Raw genomic sequence first — 14,431 nt, forward strand, 5'->3', positions numbered from 1 at the left:
AAAAAAAACCTCAAACAACTTAAGGGTAAAGTGTTTATTTTGGCTCACAGTTCTAGGGCACAGTCCATCATGGTGGGGAAGTCAAGGCAGCAGGAGCTTGAAATAACTGGTCACATTGCATCTATAGTCAGGAAGAAGAGATTAATGAATACTTGTGCTCAACAAGCTTCTTTTTTTAAATTATTTTTTATTATTTTTTTAGAAGACGCATATCACAGCTTTAATATGCTCAATAACAGTTTCCAGAGAAAAGATACAGCGCTTTCAAAAGTGGCTATAAAATTTTTAGGTTCGCTGTTGAATTAATACAGTTATACAATATTGAACTCAGTATAAGCCCTGTAGGCCATAAAATTGAATGTAACCTTTAAAAAAGATCTTGCCGGGCATGGTGGCACACACCTTTAATCTCAGCACTTGGGAGGCAGAGGTTTATCATCCCTTTATTAAGATATAATATTTTTTTGCATTTTTTAAAAAAATTTTAATAACTACATGATTAGAAGAAGCATTTCATTACAGCTTTAACTTATTCAGTAACACATTCCGGAGCAAGAGTATATCTCTTTGACGAGTGGCTGCAAGTTTCTAGGTTCACAGTTGAATTAATACAATTATACAATATTGAACTCAGTATAAGCCCTGTAAGACATAAAATTGAATGAGTTTTTTAACCAGTTTTTAACCTTTAAAAAAGAGTTCCATTTCATTTTAGAATATATTGTTCCTTGCAAAAAGACTCATTTTTCCTGCTAGTAACACTGAGATGTTGGTGCATGTGTCTCTAATCTGTATGCATCTTATTATTACTAGTCATACTTGGTTGCACTTGGATCCTTGGCACTTGTATATGTCTATAAAGTCATCAGGTAAGTTTCAGTGGTAATGTTCATCACCTCTACTAATTAACATGACGTAAATTTTTATCATAAAACTTTATGCTTCTTCCTCAAATATAATACATTTTTTAAAATTTGATTTCTGTGTGTGTATATCACACATAACATCCCAAAAAATCATATTCAACTATACACCCACCTCCCAGATGGCACCCTCCCATAGCCTCTCTTCCCCGACTAGAGCCCTTATACTCTGTTATCCCTGCTACTGTCCATTGTGTTGTCAGCACCCCATCTGCTGCGTTGTCGGCACCCCCAGCCATTCCCCACTACTTGTCCATCTGGTGAATCTAGTCAGCCTATCTAGAGGTCTTTGTTTTAGGAAGGTCAGCTGTTCCTCATTTAGTAGCAATCAGTTGTCAATATTCATTTAGATAAGATTGGGGTCTGCTGTTTATTTTCCCCACTTCTATACTGGGTTACTATCTGGGAGTCCCTCTGGCCACCCTGGCCAACAACATGAAAGAAGGTATCCCCTATCTGGCATTGTTGCTTGTTATGTAGCCTTTAGCTAGAGCAATCAGTTGTCAGTCTTCCTTTAGATAAGATTGGGGTCAACAGGCTTCTTTTTTATACAGTCTGGGACCCAAGCTTATGGAATGTTGCCACCCACAGTGGGTAAGTCTTCTTACCTCAATTAGCCTAATCAAGATAATCTCCCATGGATATGCCCAGAGGCCCATCTCTCAGATGATTCTAGATCTCATCAAGTTGACAGTTGGTATGTTTCAGACTATTCTAGAACACTAGTAAGGACCCCAGAAGCTCAGGATCACTGAGTGGGCTGGGGTCTAAGGATCTGAATAGATACTCAGCCTCCAGCTTCTGATACCTAGCAAAGTTTAAGAATCACTGAGGAAACCCATGCTTCCAGTTATATGATTTCTAAGACTCTTGCAGAAAATAATTTCAGATAACTCAGCACCTACCCTGTGGCCTTATTGCCTAAAGATTATGTCAGAGAACCCATGAAAGGTAAAAGGCACTGAGTAAATCTGTCAGATTCTATCCTATTTGCCCTCCCATTGCCCAGGTGACTAGGCAACATACTCTGGGTTGTAAATTTGACCAGTGAGAGAGGACATGTATCATCAGCGGGTAGCCAGCCAGGGCCCCAGGCCCCCACCAGCAAACACCAGTCCCTGATACCCTCTAGAGTTGAGGAGTCTTGAGATATTCACACTGCTTTCCATGCTGCTGGTGGTGGTTGGCAGTCCCTGAGCAGTCTGAACCAAGTCCCAACATGAGTCTGGAGAGTGTAGGCCAGATAGACCTTGGCTTTGACAGCTGGGCTCATCCCCAGCAAGGACAGAGGTAGGAGTAGGGGTGGTGTGCCAGGGACTCTAGGAGGCCCAGTGTTCAGCACAGGTGGATGGAACAGGACAATCATATTACCATTACTATCACCTCAGTGGGAGCAATGTGGCCATCTCTGGTGTACTGTGAGGACAGATGGAGGGGTGCAGTTGGCATCCACTGCTCTGGTCCCTCTTGGAGAGTTGAAAGCAGGGAATCTCAAATGACATGACCCAGGAGTTCAGGAGGAGCTGGATTAGCTCTCCATAGTCATTTCAACTTATATGGTTCTAGTGTCAATCAGAGAGTGACATCCCAGCCCACAGGATAGAGTAGGGGGCAGCAGCTCTGTTGTGTGTGACTAGCTGCCTTTAATCCCTTTCTCACCCCTCTCTCATCTGGGAAGGGTATCTGAAGAGGAAAGGGACCCAGCCATAGGGACAGGAGCATGGGGGAGGAATCTCCTTTCTCTGCCCTTAGGCTGAGCCTTTGTTCTTTCACGAGCCCCTTGGACTTGTGAGGACCAGACTCTGAACCCATGGTGCCTTAAAAACAGACTGGACTTATTAGGGTATTGGAAAACCAATCCTTCACTACCTGCCCACACTTACAACAGTCCTTTTACTCCTACCTGGAGAGTTTGGACAAAGGGAATCTCATCAGAAAGCAGAGAGTGGCAGGGCAGAAACACTCAGGTGTATACCTGTTTGTACTTAGGTAGCGCCCTTCTGTAAGACGTGTGGAAGTCATTGCCCCAGCCTGGCCTTCCTTCTAGCTCAGCTTAGAATGGGAAGATAGATACAGTTTAGTCCTCAGTCTCCTGCTCTACCCTCTTAGCTTCTGGGTTGAGACTGGGTATCTGGTTGCCACCTTTTCTCTTGGCCCACAGTGACCAAGCTAGAGGTGAGCAGGGGTCATCTGGACAGCCAGAGCAGTATTATCTGAGGGCAGAGACCAGACTTTCCTTCACCTCAATACCTCAGTTTCTTGTGGTAATAGCTGGTTTTGAAAGAGAAGCACCTTCACCCCAGGCACTGCAACAGCTTTCTAGCTCTTGACCCCGCGTCTTAGATGATCCACTTTCGGCTGCACCCTTCAGAGCAAGCTGATCTCAGGGTGGGAGAGAGCAGCGGCTGCCTCTGGAAGGCATCACCCGGGAGCCAGGGTCTCCACTGCAGGCGTTTCTGTCTGTTCTGCAGGCGGTTGGGGATAGGGGAAGGATGAACTGAGCCCCAGTGGCTCCTCTGGCAACTGTCATGGTGGGAAAGGAAGGTTGAACGGAAAGTCGGTACTAGATCACCAGGAGCTGAGGGAGGGAGGGGGAGCAGAGGGAGGGGGCTTTAGTAAGGACCTTTCCGTGTCCCCCACGCGTGTCTCCCACCTCCAACCCTAGCTTCTTCATCCTCGCTGCTCCCTCCCTGCACGATGCAGGCTACTGGAAAGCAAAAGGAAAGCCTGCACTGCGGATTCCGCACTTCAGAAAATCAATTAAGGGGAGGGACTTCCTCCGGACCCCACTCCTCGGTCTGCTTCCTCTCCGTCTGGGGAAGGGCATGTTTCCAACTCTCCTGTGCTCCACAGTGACCGAGTCCTTTGCAAGCCTCTGATCTCTGGGGGAATCTGAGGCAAAAAGAGCAAAGAACGTTCCGTGGAGAGGTGTGGAAGTGTCTTGGAATAGGAGTGTTCCCTGCTCTGGGCAGGGACTGCCAGGTCTGGGTGCTTCGGAAGCAGTGTGGCTCTGCATCCAGCAGGTGGCGCCAGAACCCACCGACCACTGGGACCCCAGGGAACCCAGAGTGGGGCAGTTTCCTAGGCAACAGGCAGCGTTTCTGAAGGCCCTGCCCTTGACAACCATTCTCTGGTTGCCCACGTCCACAGTAAAATTGGCTTCTGAAGGACAGGAAGAGCACAGGGGACAAAATAATCTTGGAAAGAGAGAGAGACTGGCTAGGGCGGCCGAGAGGAGTAGGAAAAACCTGTTTTAAAGCGGCTGTTTATCTCGCGGTATCTGCTGGGGTGCCGAATCCTCAGCCCCTTACGAGGCAGTAAGGCATCCTCCGTTATTATGGCTGGGGCTGATGAGGCTCAGACAAAGTGACTTCGAATCATCAGTTGGCCATAAGCCTGCCTGGATGTGCCTGTTTCTTTCTGGCTTGTCAGTGTGAAGTGTCCAAGCCTGTGAGGTCAGAAGGCAGTGAGGTTTGCTGGGAGACCAGGCGTAGAGCAGAGGGTGAGGAAAGGTTAAAGGAATAAAGCCTCTCCAAGCCCAGTTCTGCTCTGTGGGCAAAAGTAGGGTTCATCTGCTCAGGGTGGGCTCCTCTCTGCCAAAGAACCACAGAAGTGGAGGGGAAGGGAAGGCACCCCAGAGCTTATGTGACCTTTTCCAAATAGGTTAGCTCTCCAAGAAAGACTGACAAGACAGCTGGAACCTACAATTGTTGAGGGGTGAGAAGAGACAGGAAAGAGTTGAGTCTCAGGGACTGTACAGAGGAGAAAATCAAGTGCAAATGGGTCAAGGAACAGATATACTATATTCAGATATGTTCAGTTATCTCTACTTCCCCCAAGACTTCTCTTCACTGCCTGCTTTGAATCTCATATTGACATGACCAACACTGAACTTCTGACTCCCTGAATTATGAATGAGTTCTCTAGAAAAACAGAACCAATCATCTATGTATTGATGCATCTGTCTATAAATCTATGTATCTATTTACCTATCATCTTTCATCTACCATCTGTATTTCTATCTGGAGAGACAGAGGTTGGAAGACAGACCTGGGGTCAGAATTATTGTAAGGAACTGATTTTCATGATTATAGAGGTTTAAAAAAATTAGAGGTCTGCAGTCAGCAATCTGGAGAACCAGGAGCACTGAGGAGTTTGAGTCCAAAGTCCACAGGCAGGAGACCTAGGTTTTAGCTGGAGGATAGCAGGCAGAGACAGCAAACTCTTTTATTCATCTTTTTGTTGTTCTACCTAGTCCTTCAGCATCAGAAGATGCCCGTTAGCCATTAGCTTGACTCGATCTGTGGATCCAGATGTTAAGCATATCTAGAAACACCCTTTATACACACCCAGTGGTGTTTTTCACAGAGTCTGGGCACCCTGTAGCCCAGGTAAGTGTAATTTGCCACCATACTTCCCAGGCTCCTCTTAAACCGGGTCCTCCTTAAATCTGTCCCATCTCAAAAAATGGCAAGTCCATTTCTCGAACTGCTCAGATTTAAAAACAAACAAAAACACCACCACCCAAAACCTCTCAGATGCATATTTATTTCATTAGCAAGGCCTGTTGGCACTGTTTTCATAATATAGCCTTTCAGGCCACTTCTAGTCTCTTCCACCACCCTAGCCATCACCATCACCATCTCTTGCCTCATTACTCCAGTGGGCTCTGATTTTCACAGCCCCCTCTATTGCCTCCTTCTAGGGTCTTCTCAGCACAGCAATTGGGTGATCCTTCCAAGATGTAAGTCAGAGCACGTAAAGACCCTCTGGTAGTTCCCTTGAGGGTCAAAATAAAAGTGGCCTTCCAAGCCCTTCATGGGCTGACCCCCACATCTTAGACCTTGTTAACTATTGCTTTCCCTCATACTCTGGTCCACCCACCTTGGCCTCCTTGCTACTCTTAAGTGCTCCCAATAGGCTCCTTCTATTTCCCCCAGACGTCTTTGCATACCTGTCCTTACTTTCTTGCATTTTCCTGCAGGTGCCTAATCTAGGGGCATCCTGATAGACCTCCTCAACACACACACACACACACACACACACACACACACACACACACACACAGGAGCAGTCCACTCCCTTCCCTACCCACCCTCCCTTTCTACTTTATTATTTTCAATAATACATCATAAACACACCCTGCTTATATATGCCAATTGCTTTCCCTCATATGTCTTTATCTCTACAACAGTGTCACCCATGAGTATTTGGTAAGTGAATGATCATATAAAGCATAATCTTCTCCTAATGCTGAGGATGGAAAGATGGACAGAACATGTGTTCCCTGGAAGAACTCATACCTAACAGGGAGATTAGCTTTGATCTGTGTGGGTGGGCAGTTCAGGGCTTATGTAAAGGTGATGAAAAGATCAGCTACACTCACAGGATGTGCTCTATGCCAGAACTGTAGACGTGTATTATGTCACTTTAAACAACCCTGTGAAGTAAGTGACTATGACCATCCTATTTCTAGAGGAGAATACAGGCTCAGAGAGGCAAAGTCATTTGTCTAAGGCCACCCAGCTGCTCAGCCACTGAACAGAGGGTATGTCCTCATCTTCACTGTCCAGCCCCCAAATCCCTTCTCCTCCCACTCTCCCAGGGGAAGACAAAAGAGCCCAGGGGTGGAGAAGAAATGATGAGCGTGCTGGGGTGCTTCATGTGGAGCAGCAGAGAGCAAGTCGGGTGTCTCCCCAGCCCTGCCAGTCTCCTGACTGCAGTCCAGGGCTGATTGGGCTCCCTCCTGGGCACCAGTCTTCTTTGCCACACCCCCACCTTTGGCACAGGATTGACTACACAGGGATCTCTTTTGGGCTCGGTCATGCATATAACTACCAGCTGACAGGCACTGGAGTGTCAGGGCAGCTGTGGCTGGCCAAGGGTGAGGTCACAGGCTGAGCACTCTGCCCAGCCCTTCCTCTCTCTCATCACAGGCTCAGTTCTTGCTCTGCCTGGCTGCAGAAGTCCCCAGTGATCCCCTCTCCTGCCTACAGCTTCAGCCCAGCAAGTGCTGGCTTCTATCTGGCAAGGTCAAGTGTACCAGCTTTCAGTTGCTGCGGTAACAAATCACCACAATTCCAAAGTTAAAGACAACAAAGACATCTTACCTTAATGTGGGGGAGGCCAGAGGTCTAGAATTCATTCTCCCCATTCCCTTCCTTTTAGAGACTCCAGGGGGAACCCATTCCCTTGCTGTGGAGATCTCTAGAGACTGACTAAATTCTATGGCTTGTGGTTTTTTAGACCTTCAAAGCCAGAGCACGGTGACATCAACTCTTCCTGCCTTTCTGACCTGGTGGTCTTCTCACTCTTATTGGACCTACTGTATGATCCACCAAAACTCATAACCTCATCATGTCTGCAATGTCCCTTCTGTCATGTTGGACACAACATTTAGGTTCCAGAGGTCAAGATGCAAACATTTTCAGAGGGCCATTACTTGGCTTGCCATACCTGTCTAGGATGCTCACTTCCATAACCAGAGAGTGTTTATGACTGCTTCACATGAGCTGGACTCTGTGCTAAACAACATGAACTTTGTCTCATCCTTAGGAGGTGGGTGTGGGTCCCCACTGTGTAGATGGACCCTGTACCTCTAATGCCGCACCCCAAGGCCTCCCTAGTTTGGAAACAGATACTTCTTTCCTGGGGGTATCCTAGGGCTTTTTAATTGCAGCTTTGTCTAGCCTGCAAGCTCTCAAGGCAAGGCAGGGGCTGTGTCTTAGTCCCCAGGGCTCTGGCATGGGGCAGTCACTCATGCCACAGCAGGTTTGAAGCAGATAGATTGGTGCACATTGGTGGTCTCTGGAAAGTCTGTGACCCTACCCCATTCCATTGTATCTTTTTCCATTTTTCTGGGCAGATGGAGCTGAACTCCACCATCAGGGGCTCAAGAAACACTGTTTTGGTTAGAGATGTAGCTCAGTTGGTAGAGTGCTAGCCTAGCATGCAGGAAGTCCTGACTTTTATCCCAAGGACAACATAAAATGGATGTGTAATCCCAGGTAGGAGTGAAACAAGGGAAAATGGGATTCTCTCAGGGATTTTAATCTCATTAATCAAATAATTTAACAGTGAACTCAAACAGAAGTGTTTAGATGACTTTTTGTTTTGCTTTGCTTTGGGAGACAGGATCTCTGGGTACTCCCAACTGGGATTAAAGGCATGCACCACCACATATGACTTGTTTGTTTGTTTTGGTCTTTTGAGACAAGGTCTCCCTGTAGCCTCAGCTGGCCTGGAAATTACTTTGTTGACCTGGCTGGCCTTGATCTCCAGAGCTCTACCTGCCTTTGCTGATGGAATGCTAGGATTAAACACCTGACTCATTAGGACAATTTTATTCGATTTTAAAAGAAAAATTCACAGGGTAGGCAAGCTGTAAATCTCAGTATCTGCCTTTAGCAGGAGAATGGAGGGGAGGAGGGGAAAAAAGCCATAAAGCCATGCCCATTTACAGTTGACATGGATGTCAGACACGTGGCAGACTAGCAGCCACATGGCAGACTAGCAGCCACATGGAAGGGTACATTAAAGGAAAAGTAAAAAGAAACCTGAAAAAGTTGGGGTAGCCCAGAGTGTTAAGGAAAGCATGCTTAGAAATGAACTAGAGGCCAGGCCTGGTGGTGCACACCTTTAATCCCAGCACTCGGGAGGCTGAGGCAGGTGGATTTCTGTGAGTTTGAGGCCAGCCTGGTCTACAGAGTGAGTTCCCAGCCAGCTGGGGCTACTGGGGAGACCCTGTCTCAAAAAAGACCAAAAAAAAAAAAGAACTAGAAAGAAGAAAAGCAGAGGTTATACTTTTCTGAAGAATTCAAGAAATCTACAAATCTCTGGACCACCCCCAACACGGGTGCCCCAGGTGTGGAGAAAAACTCACCATTTCATTAACAGACTATCTCTTTAGCATGGCTTAAAGTAAAACCACCTTTGCAGGGGTGGTCTCTTAGGGAGTGACCTGGAAAAACTGGAATACTCAGTCTTCATGTAGGCCAGAGATTATATTCTTTTGAGCAGGATTTTTCTCCTAAGGGACTTGCCCCTTAAGGGAGATCAGAAGTTCAAGGTCACAGAAAGGGAAGGAGAAGGGAGAGAGGAAGAAGGGGAAGGGAAAGAAGGGAGACTCTAATCTGGACTGCCTGTCCTGGGAGTAGGGTGCAGGGAAGGGGAGCTCTTAGCCAGCCTGTCACCTAGTTCCTTCAGTACAGGGATCTAGGCCAGGGAAGGTGGTGGAGATGTGGTAGGCTGTCGTTGATGCCCTTGGGCCTGTTCTTATGCACTCTGGAGAAAGACGTAGTTGGACTTGCTTGGCCACAGGGCAGTGGAGCTCCAGAGAGACACCTGACTGAAACCAGGGTTGGGTCATCAAGATGATTGAATGTCTATATAGATATAAATGGCTATAGCAGTGTCACCTAGCCCTAGACTGGATGCTCTGCTCACACTGGGTTGTGCAGCGGGCCAGGGGATCACTTGCTAGCATATAGATCAGGGTGGGCCCTTGTCCACTTTACTGAGTATCCAGGGGCTGCTGAGAATACTGGGGTCCAAGGACCACACTTTGAACATGAACACCGAGAAGACTCGGGCCATCTTCATCCATTCCTTCGTTGCATTTATTCAGTGAGTTACTATTTCTGGCATTCTTACTACATGCTGTGTGGCTCCCAACAGCCCCTCCCTGACCTTCACTTCTCATGACCATAACTGCTATGAGAGCCTGAATGGCAGCAGCTTGGGAGTTCCCATCTCTGACATGGTCTGGTCCTTTGGGATGGAAGGAGGCTGTCCTTGCTTCTGGCTTTCCATGTTCATGTCTGCCCTGAATCTCTGAGGCAGTTCTACCCTGAATACTTTCCCGCCCCTGGCACTGGGACACCTGACTTTTTTCTCCTATCAGCTGTAGCCAGCCTGACAGAAGAAGGGTAGAGCACACTTCACAGCTTTGCCAGGGTGGGACTGGAACCCAGCTCTTCCCCTTCCTGCGTGGTGGAAGGGTTTGAGGGGGGCGAGTCATTTCAGACATGTTATGGGGATTTCAGAATTTGGGACAGAGGTGGATGAACTGCTTGTTTTAATTTTGTAAAGCAGGAAAAACATTTTGAGACATGGGGAGGCACTTCTGTTTTGCCCTCTTCTCCCCTAAGCCCAGTGTCTAGGTTTTTTTTTTTTTTTTTTTTTTTTTTTTTTTGTCTTTTCGAGACAGGGTCTCCCTGTAGCCCCAGCTGTCCTGGAACTCACTATGTAGACCAGGCTGGCCTCGAACTCACTCTGATCTGCCTGCCTCTGCCTCCCAAGTGCTGGGATTAAAGGCGTGCGCCACCAGGCCCGGCTTAGTGTCTAGGTTTTACCAAGTGCTCATCCAGTGCCCTCTGGAGGCACCTGACCAGAGGCTATGACTGGGACAGTGTGTATGGAGGGGGGTAGAGGGTGGGACTAGAGAACAAAGAGAGGAAATGTAAAACACACTGGGTGCAATGGCTTATGCCTCTAATCCCATGCTTGTAATTCCAGGATAGTGAGTTCAAGACCAGCCTGGGCTATATAGTGAAATCTCATCTCAAAAGAAAAAATAAAACCAAACAACCAAGCAAACAAGCAAACAAAAGAAACTCAGAACACAAGCTGTCTATACCCAGAGCATGTGCTCCAGGTTATCAAATTGCCTGCTCAGTGCCCAGGAGGAAGGGAGGTGAAAGGGAAGAAGACAAGGGACTGAAAGTATCCAGAAGATTCCTCTCTTTTCCCCAACAGTCTTGGGCACAGAGCATCACCCTTACTCCAACCCCTGCCTCAACCTACCTCTTCTGGGAGAGGTAGAGAGGCACTCCTGACATCCATATTGTTGCTCAGAAAGCTTCCTATTTACATAATGAAGGCACTGGACCTGGTGGCTGCAGGCCTGTAAATCCAAGATGCTTGGGAAAGTGAGGCAGGGGGATGGCAAGTTCAAGGGCTGCCTGGACAATTTAGTGTGGCACTGTCCCAAAAATGAAAAATCAAAGCTGGGAGTGGTGGTGCACTCCTTTAATCCCAGCACTCAGAGGCAGAGGCAGGCAGATCTCCGTAAGTTCAAGGCTGGTCTGGTCTACATAGTGAGCTCCAGGGCAGGGAGACTTTGTCTCAAAAGGACAAAAAAAAAAGGAAGAAAAGAAAAAGAAAAATCCAAAGAGGATTAGGGACACTGTTCAGTGATAGATCACCTGTTTAGCATGTGTGAGGCCCTGGGTTCAATACCCAGTACTGAAAAACCCAAACCACTAACTTAAATGAAGGCCTCAGGGACTTAAGATTTTCATAAGGCCCCACCCCTACCAACTCTTAGCAGCAAGAGGAAGGAGGCTTGTAGAGAACTGGGGGACCAATGATGGGCACTGAAGGGTAGGAAGGTGGCTTTGTCTAAGCATGGACACCCTGAGCAGTCCTGGGGATGCTGACCTGGTAGCTTCATTGTCCTCCCTTTTCTGGAGGTCCCTCAGCTGATCCTTTCTCTCTGTTCTCTAAGGATCTGAGGCATTGGGGTCACATCCAGGAGAGGAGGGAGCAAGTCTGCACTCTCCTATGGTGAGAAGCAACTGAATCCTCTGGGTACCTGTGGAAAGCTTTCCAGCTGTCCAAGCCTTCCTGGAGCTTGCTTCCCCATCAGTTTCTATGCAAGGAGAGACTCTGGTCAGAGCCCCCCAGAGCTACCCTGCACCTATTATCCAACCCCTCATTATTCTCTGTGTGGGTGGTCTGTGAACAAGTTTCAAGGGCAGGAAGGGGTGGAGGACCTCTATTCTCTGTGGAAATGCAATGTGCTTTCTTACAGTGATACAAGAACTAGGACCAGTTTCCCTGGGGCCTACTCTGCCCTAAAATACTTAAGCAGATCAGCTTTGCAGATGGAACGAGCTCTCCCAGTCACCAGCCTTTTCACCTCTCCTGCTGGTGAGAGGTCACCTTGTAGCCCATCCTCTGATAGGAAGACTGCTCAACTCACCAGGTCCTGTCTTACCTGGCCCCGGCACCTCCATGACTCTCTTCTGTTCACCGTCCCAAATTTCTCTGTCCCCTCTGTTCTGAGGGGCTGGCATTTTCCTGATCTCTCACTCTCTCTTTATCCCCCCTTTCTCCCTCCCTTTCTCTCCTTTCCCCTCCCCTTCAGCACTAGAGATTGAAGCAGGGCCTTGGACACATGTGCATGTTAAGCACATGCTCTAACACTAGACTGCACCCAGATTTTAGGCAGCATTTCAATGTGCCAAATTTCTCATTTGATGGCCATAGTAATTTGAGAGATAAGGACTATTATTATGCAAATGAGGAATCTGATACACTGGAAAATCATAAGTTAAATCTAATGACTGAAAACAGGAGCTAGAGATCCCCAAAGCAAGCATTTAGAAGGAGCTGTCCTTGTCAAAAGAGTTAAACACTCATCTTAAATATACTACAAAGTAATGTGTCCAGAGACCTTCTGACCTTTTCCCTGTCCACCCCTTAATCTCCAAGAGCTAAAGACAGACAGATGAAAAGCAGGGTCCTCTAGAGGGACTCTTGCTGTCCCGCTGTTGCTCTGGGCCAGAGAGCCCAGCAGATCGGAAGGATGAGAGATGGAGGATGAGTGGGCCCAGCCTCTATTCTTCAAGTCCCTTCCCTTTCATTCTCTGCTTGGTGCTCACCCCAATTTCCTTCATCTTTCTCGAGGAGAGCAGGCAGTCACCTACTGGCACTGGCCTGTGGGAGCCAGGGAAGAGACAGACCCTAGAGCTAAGCTAAGGGGCCCCTGTCCCTCACCTTCTTTTTGATGCTCCTGCATCACATCCTGTCCTACCACCCTGTCCTCACATCCTCTGCTTTCCAAGACCAAACTCCTTTCTCAGTTAACTGTGGCCTTACTCCCTATGGTGGAAAGAGAGGACCAATTCCAGCAAGTTCTCTGCCTTCCATGGGCATACCCCCACCCCATACAATATATCTATTTAGCTATACCTCTATATCTCTATATCTCTATATCTATCTATCTATCTATCTATCATCTATCTATCTTATCTTCATCATCATCATTATCTATGTATCTATCTATCATCTATCATTTATCTATTTCTCTCTCTATCATCTATCTATTTATCTATCTTCATCACCATTATCTATGTGTCTATCTATTATCTATCTATCTATCTATCTATCTATCTATCATCATTTTTTTAGGAAAGAAGCTAGAGCTGGGTGTAGTAGCACATGCCTTTAATCCCAGAACTCAGGAAGCAGAGGCAGATGGGACTGGAGAGATGGCTCGAAGGTTAAGAGTACTGACTGCTCTTGCAGAGGACCTGGGTTGGGTCCCCTACACCCACATGGTGGCTCACAACTGTCTGTAACTCCAGTTCCAAGGGATCTAACTCCCACTTCTCACCTACACAGACACTGCATGCATGTGGTGCACTTATGTACATGCAGGTAAAACACTTGCACGCATAAGACAAAAAAAATTTTTTTTTGGTCTTTTTGGGACAGGGTCTCCCTGTAGCCCCAGCTGTCCCGGAACTCACTATGTAGGCCAGGCTGGCCTTGAACTCACAGACATTCGCCTGCTTCTGCCTCCCAAGTGCTGGGATTAAAGGCATGCACCACCACACCCGGCTGAAAAATAAAATATTTTTTTAAAAATAAATTTTTAGGGGATTGGAGAGATGGCTTAGCAGTTAAGAGCACTGACTGCTCTTGCAGAGGACCCAGGTTTGATTCCCAGCACCCACATGGAGGCTACAAATAGTCCTTAACTCCAGTCCCAGGGGAATCTGAAGCCCTTTTCTGACCTCCGCAGCATTGCACGACACATACATGCAGGCAATACACTCATACGCATAAAATGAAAAAAAATTTTTTAAATTAATTTTTAAAAATTAAAGAAAGAAAGAAAACTAACAATCCAATTTAAAATGGGCCCAAGACCTTAAAAGACACTGAAGATCAAATAATCCATGGTCATGTGATAAGATGCTTAGCATCACATTTGTTAGGGAATTGCAAATTAAAACAATGCGTTGCCATGCACACCTATTAGAATGGCAAGACCCTCAAACACCAAATGCTGCTGAGGCTCTGGAGCAGATTTTGTCCACTGATGAGAATGAAAACTGGGATGGCTACCTTAGGTGTCACTTGGCAGCTTCTTGCAAACTAAGCATACTCTTCCCACACAATCCAGCACATGACTGCTAATGGCAACTTTGTTCATGACTGCAAAATGGAAGCAGCTAAGATGCCCCCCTGTAAAGGAATGAATAAATTGCTGAACATTCAGATGATGGAATATCATCTAGTGCTTTAAAAAGAGGGGAAGGCTAGAGAGATGACTCAGTGGTTAAGAGCACTGGCTGCTCTTGCAGAGGATACAGGTTCAATTTCCAACACCCACATGGCAGCTAACAACCGTCCATAACTTCAGTTCCAGGAGATTTGACACCCTCTTTTGATATCTGTGAGCATTACATGATATGGGTGCACTTATATACATGCAG

This window comes from Nannospalax galili, unplaced genomic scaffold, assembly GCF_000622305.1.
Source record: "Nannospalax galili isolate Female #2095 unplaced genomic scaffold, S.galili_v1.0 scaffold660, whole genome shotgun sequence".
In the NCBI taxonomy this organism is placed as follows: domain Eukaryota; kingdom Metazoa; phylum Chordata; class Mammalia; order Rodentia; family Spalacidae; genus Nannospalax; species Nannospalax galili.